We start from the raw sequence: 23631 nt of genomic DNA on the forward strand, positions 1-23631 counted from the left end.
GAGAGGGAGCAGTTGCCCAAGAGGCATGAGAAGATAGGAGGGAACATGAGAACATAACGCCTACCCCAGAATTTTTCAAAATTGAGTGGACATGAAACATTGATAACCTTATGCAAATGTTTACCTAGATCTTGGGAATAAAAAAGTCTCTTCCAGAACAAAGATGGTTTCTGGACTGTCACCATTAGCATCACCATGTTCAATATTATATGTATGCCCTCCAAAAGCATTAATTCTTCTGTCCATTTCAAACTCTTCTGTTAGACTAGTTACCAGGTTTCAAGACAAAAATTTTGGAACTGTAGGTAGACAGGTGAGAGTGGAGAATAGCAAACAAGAAAGAGAAATTAGGGGAAATAGGTGTGTAACATCCCCAGAACTGTTGCATAAATGAGACAGTCAACAATCTCAGAAGAGTATAAACAGAAACATAAGATATTCACATTTGGATATGGCCATGCAACATTGAAGGCAAAGTAACTTTCAAATTTAAATCTTTGTATTATCATCTTTGCTTCCCAGATGATTGACCCAGATAGTACGTGTGTCCTGTACAGGCCTGGGTTAGAGATTTTGAACATTTCACATAGCTTACCATGGAGGGTGCTTTTTAATGTTAAGAAGGTCAAGGAAAAGCTTCCACATACTTTTTCTAAAAGAATTCAGTTTTCAATAATGGTGAGAATATGTGTATCTAGTAAGAAATCTATGCCTCTCAATGTTAAGAAACATTATACATATACAAAACTCACTCTTCTGTCTTCAGCTTTACAATGGACATTATCTCTAAGTTCAAATTAGTAATGGAAAAACTAGAGGACTTTAAATTTCATGGTTATATCCATGAATAATGAAATTCTGATATCTCATTGGGTTCCAGTGAATGATTAGACTGGTGCCATTATTACAGGGAAGGAATAAGTCTTCCCTGTAATTATGAAAATTCAAAATTCAAAATTTATTCAAATTGAGTAATACTGATAATTTTTGCTTTTTCTTTAAAAACATGCTTACCAAAAGAAATAACCACCTTTATGTAAATAAGCAGCATGACTTCATATATAGTGAAAAGTACTTGTTATTTGGAATAAAGACAAATTATAGTATTATAAACAAATAATAATGCCTAAAACTTATAGAGTGCTTTCTATGTGCCAAGCCCCTAAATCTTTTCTTATGTTAATTCACTTAAACCCCACAATGATCCTGAGTTAGGTGCTATTACTTTCATCCTCATGTTACTGATAAGGAGACTGAGCCACAGAGAGGTTTAAGTGACTTAGCCAAGGTCACACAGCTAATAAAAGAAATGTGGTTTGACCAGGGAATTGAGCTCCTAAATCCACACGCTAAGTCGATCCTGCCTCTCAAATGAAACAAATTGTTCAGATTACTTGCACAAGAATGAAATGAGTATTTTCCTAAAGATTTTGGGTAGAAATCTTATTGCTTTACATAAAAAGTAATCTGCCTCTCATTCCTGATAGTTTATAAGTAAATGAATAGACATGACTGTTTTTGTATAATTATTTCCATTAATTTCTGGCCCATACCTAGATGATAACATAACTACTTCTTGATTGCACCACAAGATATAGAGACAGCTTTCTATCAAGTGTTTTCATGAGCACAAGAATGGTGTTTCATGTTTTCCTCTAAGAAAACAAATTCATTCATGTGAGGAAGGCAATGAAAGGACAGGTTTTATACTTCTGTAACACATTTCTCTCAGTTTTTTCACCCACCATTGGAAGTCTCCATCACTATCTCTGTTAGAATAGAATGTTGTTTTCCCTCATAATTGAACAAATCTTGCTAAAATAGACCAGGCTCTGCTCAAGAGGTACCACTGCTGCGAGAGCTGTAGTAAAACAATGAGACACTGAGTGTCCAAGTATCTGTCATGTATTTACCTACTCGATCGCCTCTCTATAAATTAAACTACTGAAGTACTGGATCGAGAGCAATAAACAACGCAAGGTTACTGGTTTTGAATTCACATTTGAATCAAATGAATGCTTTATTTAAGACATGGAAGTAAAATGTAAATCGAAGATACTGAGGAGGCCTGAAGCGAGTAATCCTATAAGAGAGTGATAGGAGAGCCAACAAAAGTGGGGATGTTGCCATAGTCACCAGAAAACACACAGCCTAGAATCTCAGTGATAGTAAGATATTGAAAATGTGGCAAAATAAGCTCTTAAATCTGGGGTCATTCTCTCCTCTGTACTTTAATTAGTGTGGTCTTGGCCTTTAGAAACAAACCAGAATGAAAAAAAAGTGTCCTCAATTCTGCCTGTTTGCAATGTTCTATCCTCACAAAGCTCTCTCTCGAGCCTCTGTTGCATATCAGTTTAATTAGAGACACAGCTTCCTCCTAAAATGAAGATAATCTCCTAATTAGGGAACTGATCTGAACTATCATTCATGGAAGCCCACCATCATAGGTAACCCAGGAAAAAAACCCCGGTTCTAGCTGAATTACACTTTTGTTTGTTCTACATCACACCCAAGGGAGCTACTTTGGTCTCAATAGATAAAATTAGTAGTAAAAATCTAACAGTGGCTTATCATTAACCGCAGCATACCCTATATTTAATTTCTCTCCATTATGTTTCAGTTAGACATTTATAAGTGAAATTCAAATATGTATAGTAAGTCAATCAAAGGAATCATAATCATAATCTTTACCCAGAAGTCACAGATGAAAGACAAAAAGAAAGGCAGGGGGGCGGGGAAGAGAGAAAAAGGCAACTTTCATCTATAACATGGCTTAAGCATAAATAACGAATTGGGCCTAAATTAAAATAAAGCTGCAAGGCTATAATGAAGTAAATTTATATGTCTCCCTTTCTATTTGCTATGACTATTTGATTTTTCTTATATAAAAGTCTGTAAGACAATGACAGATTTAATCTGTGTACCAACTGCTGCATAAATAATGGAGGAGATGATAGAAGTATAATTAGAAAGAGGGATGACATTGGTGAAGTAGCAGACAGGGGTGGAAGCATGTCAGTTTTGCAAATCTAACAAATCCATAGGCTCAGTGATCTGCAAGTATGGGGTATATATTTGCAGTAAATTCATCTGTAGGAAATGAGTAAAAAGTATCTGGGTAGTTTGACTTCATGTCTATACAATATGGCCCTATTTTTTCCATTCAGATCCATTTCTGGGTCCTGTATTTAATATATACAGTTTCACATGAAGAACCCAGGTAGAATCACTGTATTTTCTCTAGAACATCAATGGCTCACACCTTAAAATGCCACCTTAGAGCAGATGAGTTCCATAAAGGGCTTCATGTGTGACTCTCCCAAATTGATAAATGATCGCCTCATATATTATCTTTAATCAGGGATTTTCAAGTTTAAGAACTATATGTTTATCATTGCAACACATTTTTTTAATGTATGAAGATTTTCATCAAAGAGAAAAATTATATTTAACAAAAATTAGGAAAGCAAACAGAAAATTAGTACATAAGGCAAAATACTCAACCCCGCAAGTTATTTATAAACTGCTAGTTAAAACAATAATGAAGTACCATCTTTAATCAGAAGTATTAAAATTAACATCCAGTGCTGGCTAGGTTGTAGTCAATAGGTACACTATATATTGGTGAAAGTATAAATTGCTATAACTGTGTTGGCAAACAATTTGCAATACATTTGAAAGAAAATAAAAAACTTATGTCTGTTAGTTGTGATATTGGGCTTCCTGTAACTCAGCATTTACAGCCTTGTTTCCCTTGCCTCCCACAGTAGACAGAGATGCTTTTAAGATTCAGTCCTTTCCAATGTATCCTATAATATCAGTTACCTGGGTGTTATCTTCATCCTCATTCATAAGGATGAAGAATGAGAAATGTTAAACCCAGGTCCAAGAAGTATGAGCATACATTAGGGAAAGGAAAACACAAAGAAACTAAAACTGAAATATGAAAGGAGGATGTGGGATTAAAATAACATATCCTAGATCAGATTAGATCATATCAGAGCTTTCAAGACTCAGAGTTTGAAGACACTATTCTGGTGATATACCTAGAGATATTAAGAGCTAGTCTTATCGTGCTTATTAGCACTATCTTTTGAGTTCTTAAAGGAATTTCATCCTTTTGAACTGGAAAGCAGGAGACTCTAAGAAATACAATAATCATCAAATTGTAGTCCTTTTGGAAGAACAGATGGAGCTAATTTACATATATATATATCAGATTGATGGAAAAAGATAAATTTGGTTTGGTCCACTGGCTCCTACATTCTCATTCATCAATAAATCATTATTGATTGGATTACAAAAGGCTGACAAAATTATATGAAAATATTGGGAGACATCAGATAAACTTGCAGAGAGCAGCATGCAACCATTGTAACACATTTTAAAACATGTATATTTTGTACATTCTCATACCCCACCTTAAAATACACTCAATATATCAAGAAACCCCAATAAAATCAACTGAAAAACTTTTTATAAAATGATACACTTTATACTTGGACAAATATCTACAAAATATTTTAAAGACCAAGCATTAGCTCTCTAATATCTATAAAGAATATCTACAAATCTATGAAACGAGCTGTACGTTTCAATGGTGAAGGGGGCAAAAAACTCTCCCATATACAAAAGTGATCAAGTAATGCAAAATGCCATTAAGAATTTGAAAAGATTTTAATGTTAAGAATCATCAGCTGGCTATATATTTAAGAGAACCCCAAGGTTTCCAGTGAGATGGCAAATAGGCAGTTCCATACCCTACTATAAGAAAAACAAACTGTACAGTCTTTCCGAGAGCAATTTAGCAATATTTACCTGAAATCTTTTAAAATGCTTATTTCATAATTTTGAGCTAGTAATTCTATTTCTAGGGTTTTATACAAATGAAATAATCAAAGATTGAAATATTTGTATACAGGATATTTTCATAATAAAAATTAGAAGCAATCTATATATTGAACAATAGGATATTTAAATAAATTATATCACATTTATATAATGGAGTATTGAATAAACATCAAAATAGTTTTTGAAAAAAATGATGGCTAATAAGGAGAACATGATATAAGTTTAGATGGAAAAGAGACAGATACAAAACTATATTTACAAGATGGTCCATATTTAAATGTATTATAATAGCACCATGTCTTAATTTCATTAAAACAAAGAATTTTTATTTGATTATGAAGAACCTTAATCAGTGGTCGACACAATTTTACTTCAAGGGCCAGATACTAAATATTTTAGGCTTTGCAAGATTTAAATTTTATTTAATCACAGGCTAAGAGGCAAAAATCAAAGATCATATAGGTTCTTATATAACCAGTTAAGATATTACCGTTTAGGGTTATTAAAAAAAATTTTTTTTTCCACTTGCAGACCATTAGAAAACAGGCAGCTGGCTACAATTTTCCAATCCCCATCCTACTTTAACTTGGAAAGCTCTCAAGTAGCTTTCTGCCTTAAAATGTCCTATTCAATAGGTGAGAATATTAATACCTGGCCTGAGGGCCTCAGAAGATTGTGAGAAGGACCTGATATGTAAGGAAGCTTTGGGCAAATGAAAACTGTTAAAAATAAATCACATGTGGGACAATTTGCTCTCACTTGAAGTTCCTTTTACTTTTTTATGCCCTCCTAAATCCTACCAGTCCTTCAAAGACTATCTGAGGTTAAACCCTTTTCCAAGCAGCCACCCCCACTCTTAAAGCTATAACAATCTCTCTCTTCTTTAAAGAATGTGTATTCCTTTTAGATATTTGAGTGTTCATGTGTTTTTTTTCAAATTAAATGATAAGTACCTTGAAGGAAGAACTTATCTTGGATATTGTTTTCTATCTCTCACTGCAAATAGCTCACCATAATAATTTTGAATTTATCGTATAGTATTTAAATATGCCAAGTAAATTAAATGACAGAAACTGCACTCCTGCATCTATTCCAGGAACACTTAGCTTTGTGAATCCAGGGAATGAAGAATTAACCACAAATCAGTCTTTTATTTGAAATTTTCAAAAGATATACACCAATAACAACAAATAGGTATAAGAACATCATTTAATGTGCCCAGGAAAGAAAAATTGCTTCCAGTAAACCAAAACCAACACCATGCCACCCCACTTCATTTTAAACTAAAAAATGTAATAGTAATAATACTTAGAACTTGGGGTTCACTGACTTCTTTAGAAGGTTGATTTTCTGTAAATTCAGTTCTTCCAAACTATTATTGTTTACAGCTATAAAAACTCAATTTTGTGAGATGAAATAACTTAAACATCATTAAAAAAAATTTGCAAAACTTCAAATAGTAATTAATGTTTCAAACCAACACCCCCTTGAAGTTCCTTATTTCATTATTTTTATCTTTGAAAAAAAAAAGTTTACATGTCTTTGGCAAATAGGATGCTTTAAGCAACCAACTAAGAATTACTTACAGTTTACCCACTAAGACCTAGTGGCATACTAAATGTGCTAGGTGTTATGGGAGATATGAAGAAGTCAAATAAATCTCTTAAAATCATAGGCCATGTATACAGCAACTTCAACTACTTGGAAAAGGTCCAAGAATACATAAGAACAAAAATAAAGGTCATAAATTTTTTTACAAGATTGTCATTCAGAGCTCAAGAACGTATTTGTTAAGACATACATCCTTAAAGGGGACAAGTGCTCTTCATTTCTTTATGTTGATTAGCATTACTGTTTATTGTCCTTTCATTTCACCTGAAGAACCCCTTTAGTATTTCCTGTAGGGCAGGCGTTCTAGCGACAAAAGCTCTCATCTTTTGTTTTACCTGAGGATGTTCTAATTACTCCTTCATATTTCTACTCCTTCAAGGATAGTTTTGCCAGATACAGGGTTTTGGGTTGTTTTTTAGTTTTGTTTGTTTGTTTGTTTTTCCTGTCAGTACTTTGAATATGTCATTCCACTGACTTCCAGCCACCAAAGTTTCTGGTGAGTTGTTAATCTTATTGAGGATCGTTTATAGATGATGAGTTGTTTCTCTCTTGTTGGTTTCAAGATTCTCTCTTTATCTTTGTCTTTCAAGAGTTGGATTATGATTTGTCTAGATGTGCATCTAGAGTTTGAGTTTACCCTACCTGAAATCCATTGAGTTTCTGAGATGTGTAATGTTTTTCATCAAATTAGAGAATTTTGGGCCATTATCTCTTCAAATAGCCTTTCTGCCCCTTTTTCCTCTCCTTCTGGAACTCCCATTATATGGATGTTGATCTGCTTAAAAGTTCACCTCAGATATCTGAGGATCTATTCATGTTTTTTTCACCTTTTTTTATTGTCTTCCTCAGACTGTATAATCTCAATTTATCCTTAAACTCATTTTTTTTTCTGCCTGCTCAAATATACTATTGAACCCTTGTAGTGAAATTTGCATTTCAATTACTATACTTTTCAACTCCATAGTTTCTATTTGGTTCCTTTTTATAATTCTCTTTATTGACATTTCTATTTGGTGAGACATTGCTAGATTTTCCCTTAGTCTGACTAGTGAGTCCAATGTCTGAGATTCCTCCAGGACAGTTTTTATTGGGGTTTTTTGGGTTTTTTGTTTGTTTGTTTGTTTGTTTGTTTTGCATGTCTTATAATTTTGGTCAAAAACTGAAAATTTTATAAAATATAATATGACTGGAAATCAAATTCTCCTCCTCCCCAGGGTTTCTTGTTACTATTGTTGTTAGTTTTTATTGATATTTGTTGATTAGTGACTTTTCTGAAGTAATTTTTTAAAGTTTATATCAAGTATGGCCACTGATGCCTCTGCTCAGTTAGCTTAGTGTTTAACCAATGATTGGACAGAATGTCTCCTAAATAACTAGAACTGTTACATCCCCCAATCTTTACTGAAGGACTGAGTGTGCATCAGGGCATGCCTTCAACATTCAGCCAGGCAGTTTTTCAACTCTGCCTTAGCTTTCATTTCCTACTTGAAGAGAGCCTCAAGGTCAGCCAGTGGTATCTGAGCCTTCTCCAATATTTTCTAAGCATGCATAGTCTTACACATGCACATGCACACTGCACATACTCATAGCCTTGTATATTCCCAAGAATATGTTGGAGCTTTTAAAAGCACCTATGTGCAACTCAGCCTTTCCTTTTGAGCTTTTGTTAGTGTGTTATGTGTATAGTTCCTTAATATTGAGTTTCTTTAAAAAAAAAAAAAAAAGAAATCTTGATAATCAGTAAATGTGACCAAATATAATGAAGGTATTCACAAAGTGTCTGGCTAGTGTATACCTCCTGCTCTGGGTCTGGTACTTCTAAATATTAAATGGGTCAATTATACCTGATTGTATATTGTTCTTTTAACAAAGGTGCTGGCTTATTAACATTTCTTACAGGTATGACATGCACCCTGACAATGATATTTATGATTGCTTGTTTCTTATATTTTACATTTCACTTTATTCAACAGTAGTGAAGGAAGCCCATGCATAAGTAAGACTCTTCCTCGCTTAAATGATAGATACATGTAGGGTCTTTGGAATGACCGAAGTAGTGTCCATTGGAAGAGTGGTCTATTAGTTACAATATCCTGGGGAAGAATGATTATGATTTAAGAGTTTAAGAGGAAATGCTGACTGAAGAGGAAAGAAAGATTGCGGTTCAGGAAAACAAGCTGACAAGTGTCAAAAACAGTTGTAACCAGTCAACTAATACACTGGGAAGTGTAAGGAAATTTAAAAAATTAAACACCAATAGGAACAATCCTGAGATCCTAGTCTTGGGCATCCTGCTTAGAACTGAGGTATTGAGACCATTCTCCCTCCATGAACCAAGCTGGCTTCAGTGGAGATCCGGATCCATGAGCATCGCTGCACCAGGGGACCCTGGAATCTATTGAACTGTGAAGAGTGAATCTCCAGCATCACCAGTAGTAGACACATGAGCTTCCAATCTCTTCACTTAGGTGAAACTGGATAGACTCTTCTTTCCCTTTCGATTCTGTAAGCCTCCAGGGTTCCAGGATAATTTAGCAAGGAGGGAGATAAAAGAGGAAGAAAATAGATTTCCTATAAATGAGGCAAGAATTGCTTAAATGAGTAGTTAATGAGAAAAGTAAATAATTATGAACATATTTTAGTTCCAAGTTTGTGGAGCAGTTCATACCAAACTATACACAATATATTGTTTATATATATATGTATTCTCTTAGCAAACAACTCTCCCCTCAGATGAGTGGATAAATCTCCTTCATTCATATTTTTATTTATCATGTATTTCTCTTTCAAGAATCTATAGAGATTCCTTTTGGACTACCATATCATAGTCTACATTATAAACTCACAAGTTGCCCTTAAAATGATAAACTGAAATGGATAATTAACTCATGACTCATTTTTTTAAAGCAACTGTATAAAAAGGATAATCTGAAAACTTTCTACTCTTTTTTGCTTATCCCTGTAGAGCTTAGGTCCAGATACTTGAGCTAGTGGCAACTTTTTGCCAATGCATGGATTTCTGCATTGGTTACCTATCGGCATCCACTCACATCAAGATATCTGTAGAGTTTAAGTAAAAAGAATTTAGTACGTGCTTTTCACAAATTAGCACACTCAGTTGCCCTTCTCCTAGCTAGCAAGTCAATAATTGGTGTTTCTATATGGAGAAATATTAGCTTCATTTTTAACTAACTACATGGAAGGAAAGTTCACTTTAATGGAATTTGCCATTATAGAGAAGACACATACCAATGTTGTATTGGGATGTGTCTCACTTTCCTAAACAGAGACAGAGCTCTGTCTTTTATGTTCCCCACATCTAATTGGCTAAGTACCATGAGCTCTATATTACCTATATTTTCATAGAATGTTCCATTGTGAAAGTTAAAAAGGTACTAAAGATAAACAATATTTCCATGATTAGAGTTCAAATAAAGCTTAAGTGATTTTTGCCACTTTCATTTAACTATTTTAAAGTAACATCAAGAAATAGAAGATTTTTCTAAAAAACTATTTGAAAAATCATTATAAAATGTTTATAAGAGCAAAAATAGCTTCACCTTTCATAATAGAGAAGAGCTTGTATATTAACATCTATACAGATGTAATAACCATATTATTAATTTTTATCATTATTTATATTTTGTTATTAATCTTTCTTCTTCCATTTCTAAAGTCACCTTATAGAGTTTATGCAGTCAGTTTATAATCCTTTGAGCTTAAGAGGTAAACATCACTTCAGGGTCTTCTCTTCTTATTTCCAGAAAGTTATATAAAGTTACAGATCCTTTATGACTCTTAGGTGACTCATCTCTAAAATGGGCAGCAGTCATTTTTTTTAAATGGCCACAAAATTTCTAACATTTCTACAACTGAGAAGTGACTTCCCCTATAAAGCCAGGCACATTTGTCATTCCTTCAATCAATAGAGTACAGAGGAAATGGCACTACATGAATTTTAAGGCTAGTTCATCCAAGATGCTACAGCTTTCTCCTAGTTTCTTGGGATACTAATGCTTAAGCCTTGAGCTGCCATATAAGAAGTTACACCATCCTGCCATGCTGTGAGGAGAGGTCCAAACCATAAGGAAATGCCATGTGTAGGTTCTTCAGTTGACAGTATCAGCTGAGTCCAGAGTTCAAGTCATCTCTGTCCAGATGCCAGCTATGTGAATAAAAGAGGCTCCAGATGATTCTAGACTCAACCATTAAGTCATCCAAGACTTTGAATCTTCCCAGCTGAGATCGCAGAAATTGTAGAACAGAGATAAGCTATCTATCCTTTCTATGCCCTGTGCAAATTCACAAACCACAGAAACTGTGAGTCTAATATAAATGGTTAATTTACACCACTCAATTCCAGGGTGATGGTATGCAGCAACAGCAACTGGAAGAGAAGAAGCTAATGACACCATATTACAAAAAGACAGGTGATTGTTCCTCATTGTCCTTTGCAGCTCTGCAATTTTGAGTTAAAGCGGAGAAAGGGGTCATGGGACGGGAACAAATAAAGCAAATAGTGCTGTGGCTCAGACCCTTCAGAACAGCACCATCAATGCCTTTCTCTGGTGAACACTCATGGGTAAGTGAGCTTTTGTTATGGAGTTGTTGAAATCATTTCCTAAATTTGCCCTTCAAAAAAATCTTTGGTCAAACAGAATCTCACATATCTTCAAGCTGTGCATCCATTTCTTTCTGTTTCATTCTATTCCAGTCAGTGTTGACGAATCAGGTCACTCCACAGAATTATTCTGGCTGCTCAGCCAAGACACAAAAATGTTATCAAGCAGAGTCCCAGCTTCTAATTCATTCACTGACTAGAATTTATTGGTTATTCCAGTGATATAAATAAAGAAAAATCAAGAGACCGAAGCCATGGTCCCAAAGAAGAATGTGATCACTTTACTGGGGTCTGGGACAAATGCTCACAGAGGACAAAGTACCTGAAAGTTTGCAGATAGGTGCTTATTTCCACCAAGCTCACATCTGTTACCTGAGAGCATTAGCTGAGGATCAGATTGTCCAGTTTAGGACACTGTGTCACAATAAGATGAACGATCTGATCCCTCACCTACAGGAGGAAATGAACAAGAATTTATTTTCAATCACAGGGCTCTCTGCACAAAGAAGACAGAGCAATGAATCAAGCGTGTTAGAGATTAAAATGTACATTTTCCCTGATGCATTATAATCATCAGCAGCAACATAATATTAATAGTTCTCATTTGAAGACTGCTTAAGGTGTGTCAGATTCCAAATTGGACACTTCATATACACTGACTCTAGTCCTTGCAATGGTCCTACAAGATTGATGTTAATACCCCCACTTTACAACTAAGGAATATGTGGGTCTGGGAGTTAAATAGCTTGCTGAGGCTGCCCCTAAGTAAATGTCAAGGCTAACAGTCAGATCTAAGACTGATGGTTCCAAAGCCCATATTTTTTCCAAAGCACTTTCAGTTGAGAACTAAACTGATAAGAGTCAGTCATCTGCTGCAAGCATCCAGGTTCCCTATTAACAAAATCAGCAAGTAAGAGAGACCAGGATAAATTAATGATATAAAATGGAATTGGTTATAAGATTCTAAAATGAATGTCAAGTTTAGGGCTAGTAGGTTCAGTTTTAAGTTATTATTAGAATAAAATGAGTTATGAAACACTAATTGAAATTGAGGATCAAAATGTACCAACTGGAAGCTAATAAACATAGAAAAATCAAATCGAACCTTTGACTAACCCCAGGATTGTATGTGCTTTTTTGGCTTATTTTAACCATCACGTTAATGACTACTTAGTACTCTATTAGTAGGAAAATTTTAGTCATTTCCCTAATATCATCATTATCATAAAAAATCACTAATAATCACCTTATTGTAGCTAGGATGGTGCCAGGTGCTGAATGCAGATCCAGATTTTACCTCTCGTAATTTATAATAGAGCAGAGTTTTGGAGGCCATATCCATTTAAACACAAATGTATGTACAAGGAGAAGAGAAAGAACAAATGATTGAAAAACTATTTGAAGAAATAATGACAGAAAACTTCTCTGACCTGGTGAAGAAAATAGACATACAAGCCCAGGAAGCACAGAGTGTCTCAAACAAGATAAACTTAAAGAGGCCCACACTAAGACACGTCATAATCAAAATGCCAAAAGCTAAAGTCAGAATCTTAAAAGCTGCAAGAGAAAGGGGGTTAGTTACCTACAAGGAAGCTCGTATAAGTCTATTAGCTGATTTGTCAATAAGAACTTTGCAGGCCAAAAGAGATTGGCATGAAATATTCAAAGTGATAAAAAGCAAGGACCTACAACCAAGATTACTCTACCTAGCAAAGCTACCATTTAGAATCAAAGGACAGATAAAGAGCTTCCCAGACAAGAAAAAGTTAAAGGAGTTCATCGCCATCAAACCCATATTACAAGATATGTTAAAAGAACTTCTATGAGATGAAGAAGAAAAATAAATAAATATCATGAATAATAAAATGGGAATAACTACATATCTATCGACAATTACTTTAAATGTAAATGGATTAAATGCTTCAATCAATATACATAAGGTGGCTGAGTAGATAAGAAAAAGAATCCTTACATATGCTGCCTACAAGAGACTCACTTTGGATTGAAAGACACATGCAGGCTGAAAGTAAAGGGATAGAAAAAGATATTTCATGAAAATGAAAACAGAAAAAAAAAGCTGGGGTAGCAATATTTATACCAGACAAAACAGACTTTAATATAGTCTTTAAAACCAAGTCTATAACAAGAGACAAGGACCCAGAATTCTACTTCTGGGTATTTATCCAAAGAAACCCAAAACAATACTTCAAAGGGCTATGTGCATCCATATGATCACTGCAGCATTATTTACAATAGCCAAGATATGGAGGCAGCCTGGGTGTTCATTGACAGATGAATGAATAAAGAAGAGGAGGTACATGTATATGATGGAATATTACTCGGTCATTAAAAGAATAAAATCTTGCCATCTGCAACAACATGGATGTACCTAGAGGGTACTGTGCTGAGTAGAGTAAGTCAGACAGAGAAAGACAAATGTCACATGCTTTCACTTATATGTGGAATCCAAAGAGCAAAATAATGAACAAACAACACAGAAACAAACTCATAGATAGAGAAAACATTTTGATGTTTGCCAGATGAGAGGGGCTTTGGGGAAAAGAGTGAAAAAGGGAAAAGGATTATGAAGTACAATTTAGTACTTACAAAATAGTGATGAGGATATAAAGTATAGAATAGGGAATATAGTCAGTAATATTATAACAACTACGTATGTTTCAGATGGGTACTAGATTTATCAGGGTGATCGCTTCATAAGTTATATAAATGTCTAATCACTATATTGTACACCTGAAACTAATATAATATTGTATGACAACTATAATTGAAAAATAAAAGAATTATTTTAAAAAAGATGGATGTAAGCACCCACAAGGAAGGACAAATTAAGTCCTAGAACCTTCACTCACCCTGACATCTATATCTGTCCATTTCTATATCTTTACATATAGCTATATATCTATGTTCTATCCATCTATTTATATATTATGTATTATAATTATGCTGTACTACTTATTCCCTTTACCTATTATAGTCTGATCTAAGTGCACATATACATTTTTGCTCTCTATGTAAGTAAGCACAAAAGCCCACTTTCAAACCTTGAACTCCATCTGGACCACAAAGGTTACAGTCTCAAGAGCAAAGAGAACATGACCTTCTTTCATGGTGACTCTCTTAAGAATTTACCAAAAAGCTTGACATTCAGAGAACATCATAAAGGGACTTTGACTTTCTAGGACATAAAAGATGAACAAATCACAGGAGAGATCCTATTCAGGATACCATGTTATGCTGTTATTTTCTCATACATTCAGATGACCCACACTTTAAGAAAACCTTATAAACTAAAGTCAAACTTAGAGAGTAGACTAATTAGGAAGCAGCTATTCATTTTACAAATAATTCCAAGCAGAGTTCCTAAATAAAACAACACCTCACTGTGCATTCAAAATGAGATTTGATTCACAAAATTTTAATTGACACATAATTTTCCATAATACAATCTTCATAGCCTGGTCACAACCCAGTTATTAAGTTAATAAAAATTTACGGAGTACTTACCATGTGCCAGGAACTATGGTTTGCTTCTTGATTAACACCTATGGCCTAAAGACCTTTTGGGCTAGGCTCCAAATATGTGCTCTTGTCTGTCTTGGTGCCAGAATCTATAGAATCCCCATTTAACTATAGGAATCAGAGAGTCGTGGAAGTACTTATCCCATTTTTTACTTAACTAAGGAACCTCAAATATTATAGCAATAAAGCATTATTTATTAAACTAGACTCAAATAATTTAAGTAGCAGATTCTGCCCTTGTATGGCATCCATCATCTTCTTTAGGATATCAAATAATCCAACATGGCACACATATGCTGATTTGGGAGTTCTTCATGGATTAGAGGCGAATGCCTAGAAATTGAGTAAGATTAAGCTATTGTTGCTGTGTGAGTTTGCTGTTTTGAGTTAAAAGAGACTAAGAATGAGAGCTTCTTTCTTTCTAGAATTTTGAGTTTGTAAAAGACTTCCCCAAACATATCTAAATACATCATCAAGCAAGCCAAGAGCAGACTGTCAACTTTTAATGGAGAATTTATTTCAAGGACATGACATTTTGATTATAAAGAAAAAGAAATATAGTATTGTTCTTCCCTCATTACTTCATTCAGAGCAGTGTTCAAGTCAAGAATGCTTCAGAGCACAAGATGAAGTTATAAAAGAGAAAACTGATAATATAAAATTTATAATTCAACTACTTACATCAGAACATTCTTTCACTGGCTTCCAATCAACTAATATCAAAAAGCATGATGACAATCCAATCTCAGAAGTACTGTCTTCTACAAGTACACAGAATTGCAATCAACATTCAGTGTGTAAAAATCAGTCTGTCCCATGGTCATGTCACCTCTTGGCTAACCACATATGTTGGAAGAAGTCAGACTCCCTTCTCCTTCCACATAGAAGGAAGTCAGTGAGAAGGGAGAGAGGCATTGGAACCAGCAAATCTGGGTCCAGGCTTACCAGCTTTGTGAATTGTCCTGTATCTCTTCCACCAACTAGAATCTCAATGACTCTACCTATAAATTAGGGATAATGCTACCTCTCACACAGGGAAGATGGCAAGCTAATGAATTAATGTGTGTAACAAGTGCCTTGTACAGTTCTTAGAGTATGGGAGGGGCTCAATAAATGATAGATATTATCATTATCTCTTGTCCTATGGTTTTATTGAATTATAAATATTATTTCAGTTACAAAAATAGCAAAAGATCGTTAATAGATTGACTTTTAGATCTGTTACCTACTCCATTACTATATAGCACTCTTTCCTTAGAAAGGTCATATTTGTTCCTCCAGATTCAAATATTTCTTCTTTCAAGTAGAAGAAGTAATCCAATGTTCAAACATTTTCTATCACACAGGTACTATGGGATTCTTCCCCCACCACACACACACTTAAATGCCCATTTCAGAGTATTACTTCAAGATGAGGTAGAAAGCCACAGAAACATTAGTTTTATGCTCTAAAAACATAGGAACATGGAGATCAATTAAAAACCTAGTCTGAGTCCAAGAAGTCTCACCATTTTAAGGCCAGCAACATTAAGTGCAGTTACTTCTCCTAAGTTCTCCAGGCTCCTGACCAGGCAGGCCTCAGAAATCTTAGGGAGCCTCCCCATGTTCAGAATCTGCAGGTGTGGACATTGTAGGGCCAGGGGACCTATACTCCTGGCAGTAAGAGCAAGGCATCCAAATATCTCTATTTTATGGAGACTAAGAAAGGGGAAAAAAATCAAATCAGTGAAATATCATACTCTGCTCCCGATCCAATGCACGAGAGCAGATCACTAAATCACCTGTGACATTTTTACTTTTTCATGGTGGAAAGTCTGCATTTTAATGTCATATTTGAAAAGTAACTATATAGTACCAACAACACGAAACAAGATGATAAATTTCATCAATGGATGAATAAAATTCGCTAAGTGTGGTAGCCTCAGCAAACCTAAGCCGTGTTGATTTTCCTTATTCATGATGATTGTGTTCCATAAAGCCACGGCAAACACTGAATTAGCACATAATCATTGCTCTTAGGAGAAATACAGGGTTAGATTCCTGCAAGCCGCTAGTCATAACATTTTTGTCAACTGATCAATACATAACCTTTTTCTAAATGTGGGTTTCTGTTTAAAGACACAGGAGTTTCTTGTTTAATATGTATTATTAATTTGTTAACATTGAACTCATGGCCAACACCAGCCCTATAACTCATGCCTAAACAAAGCTACCTAGACACATATATTTTCTCCATGAGGCACATCACAGCCTTCTAGCTCTTAGGAATACTAGACAGCATTTCAATACTATGTTTGGGAGCCATTTTAAACAGCAAAACTACTTTTTTTTTTTTTAATTTTTTAGGCAAGGCAATCCTTGGTTGACCTCACAGATTGCAAGGACCTTGTCAGCTTACAATCCCTTATTTTTTTATTTTTTACTCCTACAGACCTGGTCTTCCTAGGTGGTCTCCCATGTAAGTACTAACCAGGCCCGACCCTGCTTAGCTTCCGAGATCAGACGGGATCAGGCATGTTTAGGGTAGCATGGCCATAGACGCAAAATTACTTTGTAAAAAAGGTATGAAAATATGAAAAACATGGCACTAAATAGACTGCAAAAAGGGTACTTCTTTATAGTATGAGAGCTGAAGAAAGATTGGATCTCAGTTGAGAACACACGCCTTGGGCAACTCAAATTTGTCACCACGCTGCACATGTCCACGAATGACCAGGAAAGGACAATGAGTATTGATTTGGGGGTCATAAGTAAATTTTAGCAAGTAGGCAAATTCACAAATATGGAATCCACAATGTCAATACACTGAAATCAGCAATAGCGTATATGGTTAAAGGCAGATTACAGTAGAAGCAGTGCTACCTTAGTTGATGCTAGTAACACCTAAATTACAGAATAGCCATGCTCAGTTGCAGTGGAGGTTTATAAAAATATTTTCCAATTTCTTACAAATTAATAGTACACAAAAATATGGAACCATCCCTCACCCTCAATTACTTATAGAACCTATAAAATCTATCTGATTGCATTAAAGCATTAAGGCTTACAGATATTAATGTTCTCTGTTGTAGTAGCTGATGCTATTGATGTATTTTCGCACACATTTGCCTGACTTGGGTTAATACTTGCATTTGTTTTTAGGAGCCTCCTCTTAGAACATTTCAGGTCATAGTAAGGATACAGAAAAGACAGTCATAACATCACCTACTTAGTATAAGACTACAAGCTTATGAGTTGGCTCCGAAGGAATCAGAAAACTCCCTTTTTATATGGCTTTCAAGTAGATGATTAACTAAGATGGCAGCTCTCCAATTGTGGCTTCTGAACCAGCAGAAACTTGTTAGAAATACACATGTCTGGGGCCTACCCCAGACCTACTGTAACAGTACCTCTGAGGGTGGATCCATGGTTTAACAAGCCCTCCTGGTGATTCTCACGCCTCTCCAGTTTGAGAATCGCTGACCTCAGGAATTTTCTTTCTCTTGTCCAGGTCACTTTAATAGTGAGCATAGACACATGGATCCTGGGTCTGTGATTACATCTTGAATAAGTGAGTTCATTAATGAATAATGAAATTTTAATCATATATTTCCCAGAACCAGTATCAAATAATAAAATACCTCTTTAAACTGATAGCATGCTTTTAGGACATTATTTCAAAATCAATTCATATTAAAATTAATGAGTTATTATGAAGTGTTTTAACACATGGACTATTAATTTATTGCCCCATCCATCTAGATAGGTTAATTTGAGTTATGGAGTTTTTTTAAAACTAATAGGAAAGTAAGTATTCGCATGTGGGGTGTGTTTATGTTGTGTTTCTGTAGATGTTTGTGAATATATTTGTGTATATGTAAACAAAAAAAGAAAAATCTAGCATACAATGCATAAAAATTATAATGAAATATGACATAAGAAATTATAAGAACATTTTTATAAAAAATAATTACTTTCCCAGTTACCTAAATATTTATTATATTGATTATGCTATAGCCAAGTAAATTATCATCCACTAGAACTTGTTATTGTGAGATATGATCTACATTAAATAGAAGTTAGATTTTACTGAAAATTATCAGCATAGTAAGAAAACATGTACTTTTGTGTCAAAAGGCCTTCACCTTTTTGCATCCTGTGTTCTTAGGACCAGTCTTTTACCTCTCTGAAGCTCAGTTACCTCATCTGTAAAATGAGGATATTAGATTTAGAGAGGTGTATGGTGTTGGATCTAAAATTCGACCTGAGGTGGAAACCAAGTTGGAAATGCAAGAGCTAGCTTGAGAAGTAGAGTCTTGGAGGAGAGAAACACTTGAGGTAAAGTCAGGTACTAAAAGCCTCAGATATAGTCCTTCGCTTTTAACTGTTGCAAAATCAGATGGGATATGTAGGACCAGCAGAAATGGTGGCTTACAGGAAGAAATACTGGGAAGGTATCAACATCAGGGTGCAAGGGAACATTGCCTTCCTATATTCCTAGGGGAATGTATTTGGAATGACACACATACCCAAGAAAAACTATAATTCCCCCTAGTATTCCACCCACCTCAGGAAGCCAGCAGGATGACTGAATGATTGCCTATTGCCCTTCAGTTGTGGTGTCTTTCAAGTGCTGTTGACCTCATTGCCTGTTCCCTACCACAATTCTTTTACAGTTCGATCTCCAGCCTGATTACCTGACTCTGTACCCTCACCTGTTTCCAACTAATATTGTTAGGTCTTCCAGCAGCAAAGCCTTGATATTAGTCCCAAGAGATTTTACTCAGCCTTTACTATCTTGTTTTAAAATGTAGGTTGTATAATTATCCAAGAAAGGCGAAGCCATTGAAAAAGGAATTTGTTATATTCACGGTTCCCAAGAGAAGGGGGCTTGCCACACCATACTGGGCCCCATGAAAAATCAGCAGCGTCAGCCAAGAGGCAGGGGGAGTGAGAGGAAAATGAGGGCAAGAGCCTTATTGTGGTTTCCATGGGAAGGAATGAGTGAAGCAGAGTAAGCAGGCTTAGAATTGGCTCGTTTGAAAAATTTCAGTGGTTTTTAGGGCATAGGAGCTGTCCCTAGTTGTCTTGTACCTGGCCCTGTGGGGATGAGGACAGGCAGATAATGCCCTGGAGAGTAAAAGCCATGTAAAGGAGATGGCTGGGGGAGGGGGAGGAGTATGGGATTTGGATTGGTTGGTTTTCATGTGAAAGGCATACTTGCAGGTGAAATGGAGCCCTGGGATGGACAGTCTCTCCAGGGTTAGCAAGTCCCCAGATATCAAAACATCAGAATAAAAAGACATGTTTAATACACATCTTAGTGGCCACATTCCTCTGGCTACCCTCACCCTCTTTAGTTGATCCTCAGGTTTTATGAGACCAAAAGAAGACAACCTCTGCTCAGATCAGTTTAACTGCCCAAGGAATAGCTTTTTACTTAATATGGTCACATCTGCTACAGAGTGTCAAATTGAGTTAAGTATCTATAGGAGACCCAGGTTTAAAACTCATTGTCACTGTTCAGTAGCCCCTGAGAGTATCATTAAACCACTCAAAACCTCTCATTTAGGATTTTTTTCCCTTATCTGCTCAAAAGTGATAATATCTATCATTTTTTTTTTGGTGATAACCTAATAAGATAAGGCACTTTAAAACTATAAAGCATTATGTAAGTTTTAGCATTTATCAGCATAAAAATATATTGACAGAGGCAAATACTGAAGTGTTTATGGATAAAATAATATATCTGGGATTTGCTTAAATTATCATAACAATGGAAGAGATTGATGATACAAGATTGACAAAATATTGGTAATTATTAAAGCTGGATGATGGGTATATAAGAATTCTATATACAATTCTTTTGTGTATTCATGAATATTTTCATTAAAAATTTTAAATGCAAGTTTAGAGACGGAGAAAAGAGGTATGAGAAATTAGCAATCGTTGGAAGATTGCTATTATTGTACAAACTGAATTGTACAATATTTGTTTTTGCTATCGTGAATCAAAAGCTCATCCTCCTTCCTAAGACTCTTGGATTGCTAAGGTGACTTGCTCTTTTCAATGGTTCCAAATATCTTTAGGCTAAAATTGACTTAGCCTAAATTGAATTAATCAAATTCTTATTATAATCCATTTGTTAAGCAGCAGAATTCCTAATGGTAAAACTATAATCAACATGCTATGACTGTTTTATGATGAGAGGTCCTACCCAATTAGGGAATTTTCCTAATCAAAGGGCCTCCACTCTCAAGAGAACTTCACTGAATAGCTGTAGAGGTTGCTTAATTAGTGAAGTTAAAACATCCTTCAGAAACAAGGTCAAGAATGACATTTGTGTCCTGCCAAGCTGATAGAATCCTCCAAATGCAGCACTCAGAAATCTTGGTGTGAAAATTTCTATAAGACTTCACAATAGAAAGAAAAAATATATATATACTGATCTTAATTATATCATGGATTTTTCTCTAGGCACATTCTAGGTATTGAATTTACATAAGCATTTCCTTAAACTCTCTGTAAAATGACCAATTTTTTGCTTAAGAAAACTCTTTCCCCAAATTTATTATTATTGTTTGAAGAAATAAAAGTCCTTAAAAAAAAAACCCCCACAAACCATAACTATAAGCCAATAGACAGAGAAAATCAACAAAGAACCAATCCTGAGAGTCTTCTTTTCACAGTATCCGCAAAGCCACTGAAAGAGATTGCAAGAAACATTGAGTCAGTCTATGCAATAAAAGATGAACAATATAAGAAACACTTTAATCAAAATGCTAGATGCAAGGATGGAGTACTCGATAATCAGTGTGTTTGATAAAAGGGAGGAAAGGAGAGAGGATGAACTTCCTTACCTTAAGGGAGACTCTGATGTAAATACTCCCCCACATCCCTCACATGTGAAAACTATTCATTCTCTCACTGGCATGTAGCTCAAAATCAGGACGTGGAGTGTTTGTCCTCTGTGCTCCCTATCATCACTGGCCAACAACTATTACCTCCCCTTGTATCACACATGACAGCTTCTCCCCTTCCCCTTAGCTGTCATTTACTACCTTTCTAGTTACACATCAACTTCCCTTATCCCTCAGTCACCACCATTCATGAAAAACTTTGGCACATGGTCACAGTCTTCCTCTCCATCCCAAGTCCTACCAATATCCTGAGTGACTTCAGTAGCCAAGTGGATGACTCATCCAACACCTTGACCTTGGGTTCTTGACCCCCTCAGCACTTATGACCTTCTCTGAGCCCCATCAGTCACCCACTCCATTAGAATGGCCTTAGACTTTGTCATACCCTGAAATTACTAACTAGGGCATCTTTCATTTAGACCCCAACTTCTTTACCTTCCAGCTTATAACTACTTTACTAATTACTCCCACTGTGACCATTCTTCTGCTTCATCAAGGCCTCCAAATAACTGTCTTCTTTACTTTCACTCCTACCATCAGCCTTCTAATTTCTTCCTTTTATTATTTTTCTCCCCAAGGTCCGGGTGTCCCATATTTATTTACATATGAAATGTGTTTAGTACAGTTATAATGGATAAGTGCATAACACTTGACAGCATGAAGACCTTTTGAGGAACTGAATGTTGACTACAGAATATCATGCAAATATCTATATACACACAAAATATTCACTTTATTCTTTTTCTGCTTAAATTCTATTATCTACCAGTTGGCCAGTGATAATCTCACCATTATCTCAAGGTCTTATCTCTCTTGTATGGCATAATCAGAATCCACATAAATGCCATCCATATCCTCTGACCTTGCACTGGAGCAAGTAACACAATATAGTTACATTTTATTTAAATAGTCAGCAACCTGTTACATTTGTTTGGTCAAAGCCTTGCATTCTCTAAAGTGATTATTTCAAATCTGTCATTCTTCTCTAGGCATGTCCTTATAGCTCCAGCTTCCCCATTTCTCATAGCCAATGACCTCGTCTCCTACTTCATGCAAAACATTCCACTACCATACCCTCCCATATATTTTTTCATCTTTCTCCACACTTCTTACATTGAGTATCTCTCTTCCTTTCAAAAGCCAATTCCTAATCTTTGGATCCCATCAACTCCAGCCTTTTCCAGAACCATACACTGTCATCTATACTTTTTTCATCTTATATATCCAGTCATTCTGTCTCAAATGAATCCTTCCCACTGGAATTTGAACATGTTCAAGTCTCATCAATGAAAAAAACAAAAGACTCCTTTGAGCTCACATTTCTACTCAAGTCATCCCTTTATCTCCCTTTCCTGCCCTGTAGACAAAACCTCTATTTTCTATCTCTATTTTCTTATTTCCCATTCATTCATCTTACATGCTAATCTGGTTTTTTCACTTTGTCACTTCACCAAAACAACTCTCGTGAAGGTCACTAATGATTGCTAGTAGCTAGATCCAACAGACATATTTAAATTCTCATTCTACATACTTTAAGCAGTAATGGACACTATTAACCACTGGCTATTTCTTAAAACATTCTATTCTTTTAATTTCTTATTTAAAAAAATAAAACATTCTTCTGGTTTTCCTCCTATATCTTTGCTATATCTTTGTCTCTTCCTTCACAGTTTCTTTTGCAGACTCAGCTTTCTCTATCACATCGTTGACTATTGGGATTTCATCAAGGCTGAGAGCAAGATTCTCTTCTTTAAACCCACAACTAATTGAACTTCCATTTCACATTATCATTTGCTCCTTGAAGCTATTCGTAGTTATGGCCAATAATAAAGTTGCCCAGATCACAATATCCAATCCTGTGCAATCAATTTATTTTGTTCTCCTTCTAGGTGACAGTCTATATACTAACCTTGAAAAGTCTTTTTGAAAATGTATATAGTTTGGTAGTAAAGTAGACCAAGAACACCAAAAGACAGGAACTGACAGTCCTACCTTCAATACTAGAAACAGGCACAGAGCAATAGCTTACACACAGAGGAATGAGCAGTATCACATTCATGTACAAGAATACTGATGCATTTATTCAACAGACCAAGAATAGAGAGGAAG

General features: G+C 35.3%; 1 pseudogene; it reads right to left on the reverse strand.

The window, feature by feature from the left end:
- Window positions 1-17045: 17045 nt before the first annotated feature.
- Window positions 17046-17163, reverse strand: LOC111746731 (annotated as a pseudogene).
- Window positions 17164-23631: the final 6468 nt, after the last annotated feature.

This window comes from Pteropus vampyrus, unplaced genomic scaffold, assembly GCF_000151845.1.
Source record: "Pteropus vampyrus isolate Shadow unplaced genomic scaffold, Pvam_2.0 Scaffold199, whole genome shotgun sequence".
Taxonomy (NCBI): Eukaryota; Metazoa; Chordata; class Mammalia; order Chiroptera; family Pteropodidae; genus Pteropus; species Pteropus vampyrus.